The following is a 6,745-nucleotide window of genomic DNA, read 5'->3' as shown; positions in this document are numbered from 1 at the left end:
CGTGTAGACTATTATTATGTACTCTCCCTTGCCGGGATATTTGGGCTGTTAGCTGTACCCTTGCCGGGTTAAAGTGTTATGTTGTCGAATTCCCCTAATGGGGCCTTCTTTACAAAGTCAGATATTTTGAATTATAATATGGGATCGTGTGGCACGCCGACCACTTATATACTATAATATGGGATCGTATGGCACGCCGTCCACTTATGAATTAAGAAATGGGATTGTGTGGCGCGCCGACCACTTATATACTATAATATGGGATCGTGTGGCACGCCATCCACTAATGAATTAAGAAATGGGATCGTGTGGCGCGCCGACCACTTATATACTATAATATGGGATCGTGTGGCACGCCGACCACTTATTTATTATGAAATGGGATCGTGTGGCACGCCGTCCACTTATGAATTAAGAAATGGGATCGTGTGGCGCGCCGACCACTTATATATATGAGCTATGGTATTGAGATAGTTTCGTCGTTATATCCATTGATCTGTATTCGCTGTATTTTCCCGAGCATGCCCCCTTCCCCTTTTTAGTTGATATTCTCTGTTGTTATTTTCTGTTGCCTTGTATATATATATATCTGCACAGGTTGTTTTTGGTAGGTCCTGTCTAGCCTCGTCACTACTTCGCCGGGGTTAGGCCCGGCAATTACCAGCACATGGGGTCGGTTGTGCTGATGCTACACTTCTGTGCTTTTTGCACAGATCATAGTACCGGGGCAGGAGCCTTTGGTCAGCAGTAGGAGCGTTGGGAGCTTACTTCAGTCCGGAGATTCCGAGGTAGCTTGCTGGCATCCGCATGGCCCGGAGTCTCTCTTATCTCTGTCTTTCGTTTGATTTCCCTTGTATCGGATAAGACAGTACTGTATTCTCATTCAGACTTTGTATTTAGCATTCAGTAGAAGTTCGTGAGTTAGTGACACCAGATCTGGGTAGAGGTGTATTTGAAATTCCGTACTTGGTTTCTGTTATCTATGTTTCGAAATTTCCGCTTTTATGATAATTGCCTCGTTCTTCTTTATTTTGTTAATGATAATGAGAGAAGTGTTAGATTGATTGGCTTGCCTAGCTCCTATTCGTAGGTGCCATCACGACTCCCGAGGGTGGGGAATCCGGGTCGTGACATAATCTTAGCAAATTCAAGTTCTTTCAAATCATTTTGAACCCAGATGAGCACAATTCTTTGGAGCTTTTGAAAGTTCTGGTTAACAGGGAACTCAAAGAACAAAATCAAGCAAAATTTTTAAACACTTTTCAGTATTTTTAGAGTCTAAAAGAAGCTCAGCCGTTTCTAAATTTTTGCCAGTCTTGTAATTCTCTCCCCCCTTGTCTATGAAGGAAACATGCCTTTTATAGAAAGCCCTAGGGCAACATAAATGGCCCTATTATTTATCAATTACCCCTTCCCCAATTTTTATTTTTTTCACTTTTAACCCTGAAATTTAAAACTAATTTCTAAAACTACCCAACCCTCTCTTTCTTGGAAGCTTCCCATTCAGTTTTTTAAAGTTTCTCTTAATTAAAATTGCCCAAATACCCTTGTACCCCTTGTTATTTACCCTCATGAACCAGACATGGGTCAAGCTGACCCAAAATTCAAACCAAAACCCTGGGCCTGACAGACCAATATTTTACCCTTCCCCTCTTTGGGTTTCTAACCTACAAACCCAAAATTTATTTTCAAAGACTAAACCTACGGGAAAAAAGGGCCAACAGAGTTATAAGAAACTCCTGGAGCCAAGGATCCAAAGAAAACATAATAGGGGGGAATTTAAGCAAAATTAAACAACATAATATAATAAACTAAAAAAAAATGCTAACTAAAAATAACCTAAAATTAGCGTGCATACAGAAACGATTTGAAAAACAGAAAAAACAAGAAAGAAAAAAAGAAAGGATCAGGAGAAGATGAGGATGAGGATAAAATGAAAGATGAAAGAAAGAAAAATGGCCGGAAAATACCTAGAATGAGCGGAGGGGCAGTGGACTTGAAAGGATCTTCGACACTCTCGATTTTGATCCGAAATTGGCATTAATCGTGTGTTCTCGTTGAGAACAGACGAATAAAACCAATTTCAGCCCTAATCCTTCATTGAAACTTGACGACTTGGGAGATTTGGGGTTTTTAGGGTTTGGGGTGTGGACCTTAGATCTGAGATTCGAGAGTCTTGGTGATGATTTGAAAGAAATGAGTTAGGGATTTGAGATGAGGGGATAGAGAGGATTCCGGGGTGTGATTTTAAGGCGGATTGGGGTGGTATAGGGTTGCGCCGCCACCGGAGATGGTGAGGAGTACTAGGGCGGCGCTAGGGTTCTTGTCTTTGAATATGGGGACGATGATCTGAAGGAGATGAAACCGGGGAGGGGGAGAGGACTAGGTTAAAACACTTATATAATAAAACAATGGTCAGTTCCGGACCGTCCGATTGAGTGGGATCGACGGCTCAGATGAAAGGGTAAAAAACGAGGTCGTTTGATTAGGCTGAGGGTTTGGATCGGGTTTAGGTGGAGCTTGGGCCGGGTCTGAGACGGGTTTTGGGGGGAACAACGTTTGGGCTGGGATTTAGAGAGGAAAATGGGGCGGGTTCAAGGGCTGGTCCGGTTGGGCTGGGTTGGGGCGTGGTTAAGGGTGATATGGGCGAAGTGTTTGAGCTTCAGAATACTAGCTTGGCCCAAATTCGGGTTTTAAAACAAATTCACAATTTCCCTTTTTTTTTTGTTTTCCTTTTACAATTAATTAACAAACCAAATTAACTCTTAAAATAAAATTATTTACCAAATTAAACTAGTTACCCATCGTAGTATTTACAAAAATTAATTAACTCCTGAATTATAATAAGAACTACAAATTTAAAATTAAAAGGTTAAAAAAAATGCAAAGTGAACCATTTTTGTGATTTTTTATTTTTATAAAAATAACTAATTTACTAATTAACCTAAAAATATAAAAATAAATCCCGAATGCAATACAGGGTATTTTTGTATTTTTCATGATTTTAATAAAAATTAAACATGCACAAACAAATGCAAATAATTAAGAAAATTCTACAAAAATTCCTAACAATGGGAAAAATTAATTTTCTTGAATTTATGGGAGTAATTCATATAGGGCAAAAATCACGTGCTCACACTATACGCGTGGCTGCATTTTAAACAACCAACCCATTTTTCCTTTTATTAAATCCCTATGCTCATACCCACCCGAACCAATTCACCTTAAATAGTCTATTATACATATAAGGATTTAGAGATGCCATGGCAACCCTTCAAGCTTCAAGTTTCTCGAGCTCATTTTGTTCTGCTTCCTAATCGTCATCTTTCCAAAGAGAAAATATTACAGCAAAGACCACTGACGAGAACCCACAAGCAGCGAACAACACAAATAAGCACCTCCTTTGGTTTTGATGAAAATGGATCAGAGGAGTACAACAGAGAATTTGGAATTGTGAATTTATCTTTTATTGTGTCTTATGGAGTTGTTTGCAATAAATTTGGGCAGAAAAAGAAATTGCAATCACAAACAACTATAAGAAAAAAAATTTATTGATAAACACTGTATGTTACAACTCCGTTTATCCCTTGATTCTTCTCTCCGATTTATTCTACGTCATTCGAGGTCCTTAGCGGCGTATTTCTCGAATGTAGGACTTTAAGCTGACATATTAACATGTCTTTGATCTCTTAATGAATATTCCAAGAGTTTCATGAAATTTCGGAGATCTTATATTTGATCTTTTTGTACATATTCCGAGAGTTTATAGAATTGCTGAGATCCTCTTTAAAGGACATATGTACCCTTATTATATGCATGAATTAAGGTTTGGGTGGAGTAGCGACCAAGTAACCCTAATAGACTCCTAATATTTCAAGAATTATCTTAAATTTAGAATTTATCTTGATTTGCTAAAATTTCAGTGTCTATAGGAGTGATTGAGAATATATGGTAATGATGAAGCTTAAAGGACATCATATGTGGAGGAGCTCTAAATTCAAATAAAGCTCTAAACATTTTACTCCATTGTGGTCCCAAGGAATAGTGCAAAGAAGAAGAAACTTTGACTAATTTCCAATAGAACCCAAACTATAGATAACCATGATTGTGTATATCTGTGTGTGTATCTTCTGTGAGCTTTGATATTTTTTTAATTTTTTTGTTTTAAAGTGGACTGTGTTTTTTTTTCCAAGTGATCTATGACTTGTAGAGTATGTGTTGGTGAAGAAATTTTGAAATTTTTTTCAACAAATTCCAATTGGACTGGGGTCTTTTTGTCGGTGTCAGAATTATTGGAGGTAACCAAGACTAGCAGGAAAAAATTAAAGGAAGGGGTTAATACTGACAAGATTTTCGGTGGTTCTTGTATGACGGAAATCGAGAAGTTTTACGCAATCAAGGAGGCGACAGAGTGGAGATGCGTAGGAATATTGGAGAACAAAAAGCCGATGGAGTAGTATGCTTTTGACATCCATTAATGGCATAACTCTGCAGTTGATACTCGGTAGGGGAAGAATTGGTTCGGGTGATTCGGGTGGGTATAGGTATTAGGGATTAAAAAAGAGAAATATGGGTTGGGGTTTTAAAATACAGCTACGTGTATGGAGGAATGGGTCCGTTAGATTAGAGGGTAACTATGTTAAAATGGGTAACGGTAGGGGTAGAAAGTATCGAATAGTATAAGACAGGGTTCATATAACTAATATCTAATAGTACAGGGACGGATATAGACTTTTTCGTTGTTTTTCTATAACAAAACTAGATATGTCATTCATTGATTGGTTCGTCCAACAACTCAATAGAAAGTATGGTTACTAGTAGCGGCGGCAAAGGGCAACAAGCTCCTGGTATGCGCGGGGTCCGAGGAAGGGCCGGACCACACGGGTCTACTGTGCGCAACCTTATTCTACATTTCTACAAGAGACCGTTTTCACATTTCGTACCCGTGACCTCCTGGTCACATGTCACTAACTTTACTAGTACGTCAAGGCTACCCTTCCCAGTGGTGGCAAAATGGTTAAAATAAAACAGTTATCCACCCATACTACCCATTAAAAAATGGGTTGGATAATGAACTTCTTAAAAACGGGTCATATGGATAAGAACCATATTAGTCACTTAGAAAATAGATAACTAATGGATTACTTTTACATTTACAAAGCCTCAAATTAGAGGTTCATTAAGTTTGGGAGACTAGGAATTCTCCCAGAAGTGATCATATTCAAGAAGCCATCGATAATATGGATATCTATATTATTCGCGGGTTAACCCATATTTTACCCGTATTAAATATGAGTCGGATCGAATAATTTATTTGTTTTTAAATTACCCGTTATCGACCCGACCATACCCGACCCGACCGTTTGCCACCCCCTAGTTACTAGATAAGTAGAAATATTTAATTGACAAATTGTGCTAATTTTAAGGGTTTATCTAGGTTAACTCTTGAATTTTCATAACTCTTCCATTATTCATTTCATCAAATATGTAATTAACAATACACATATTATTACAAAACAATAATTTGCCCCACTTGGAAAAGGCACTAGTAGCTATCACCTAACATTTTTTTCGATTAGGTGTAAAAGCAAATATTGGGTTTATCCATAAGGTGTAAAAAACAATTGTCACATTAAAAATTTCAAAATTTAAGTATCTTAAATACAAAATGAAATAGTGTAAATCACGATCAAATGCCAAAAAGTTACTAAAAAATAGTGAAACATAGAGAGCATTTCCTTAGCCAGAATCGTACGATTTGCCGCGAGATTACTCCAACATTCCATTAGAAACCCGCTTTCTCTACAGATTCAAATCAAACCCTAATTTCAACAATTTCAAATCCCAAATTCAGACTCAAATCTCATAAATCATTGATTTCTAGGGTTTGTTTATCCAGTTCGAAAGCTAATACAATCAGCAATGGGCGAACTGAACATGCAAGAGATGCCTTTGCCAGCTCTATTCGAGCAGGCTTCAAAAATCCATGCTTCCGCGGAATCGAGCGTTGATAAAGTAATTTTTATTTATACTTCGGAAATAATACTGAAAGATCTGACTTTTAGCGTGTTATTTGAATTTGTGTTTGTTTTGGTCGTGGATTTGTAGGATACTGTGAGAAAAGGCTGCGAGATTTTGAGACAGTGTGAAGAAATGATCGGTAAATTGGGGTTGTTTTCTCTTAATGAGACTAAAGATGACATTAGCACAGCTAATCTCAAATACATTCTGGTAAGTACACTATCGGTTGTAAGTGTTGTTTTTGTTGTCTTGGAAGAGCTACAATTTCTTGGATTGATGTATGTTTAGCTAAAGATAAGGCACGATGGAAGAAAAAAATCCTTATATGTGATATCTACTAGTTGGAAATATGTTTAGGTCTTGTTAGCACATTAATTTTGAACCTATTGCATTTCTAGGAGTATTTTGACCATATCATAGATTTATATGCCAGTTAAAATATGGAAAACTTTATTATTATTAGTTGTATATATTTAACTTATTGCACTTTAATTTTTATTGGGTATGATGATGACATGAGTTGGGCTTAAATGGAGAAACATGGTCAGTGAGGATACAAATAGACGACCCCAACTTGTTTGGACTGAGGCCTAGTTGTTGTTGTTTTCTTTATTACCATTTTCTTTTGTTATTTTTTGATTTTCAAAGTTTAAGTTATGATAAGTACTTGCGGGTACTTATCTCATAAAAAAAAAAAGATAACTACTTGTGGGTACTTTTAGTT

The 6,745-nt window shown here is 37.2% G+C and overlaps 1 pseudogene; it reads left to right on the top strand.

Moving 5' to 3' along the window:
• The first annotated feature begins 5,664 nt into the window (after positions 1-5,664).
• The window catches only part of LOC109205820, a 4,868-nt pseudogene continuing 3,787 nt past the window's right edge, over positions 5,665-6,745 (top strand).

Source organism: Nicotiana attenuata, unplaced genomic scaffold (assembly GCF_001879085.1).
Source record: "Nicotiana attenuata strain UT unplaced genomic scaffold, NIATTr2, whole genome shotgun sequence".
Taxonomy (NCBI): domain Eukaryota; kingdom Viridiplantae; phylum Streptophyta; class Magnoliopsida; order Solanales; family Solanaceae; genus Nicotiana; species Nicotiana attenuata.
The sequence above is the reverse complement of the archived record's forward strand: the minus strand, read 5'-3'. Positions and strand labels throughout refer to the sequence as shown.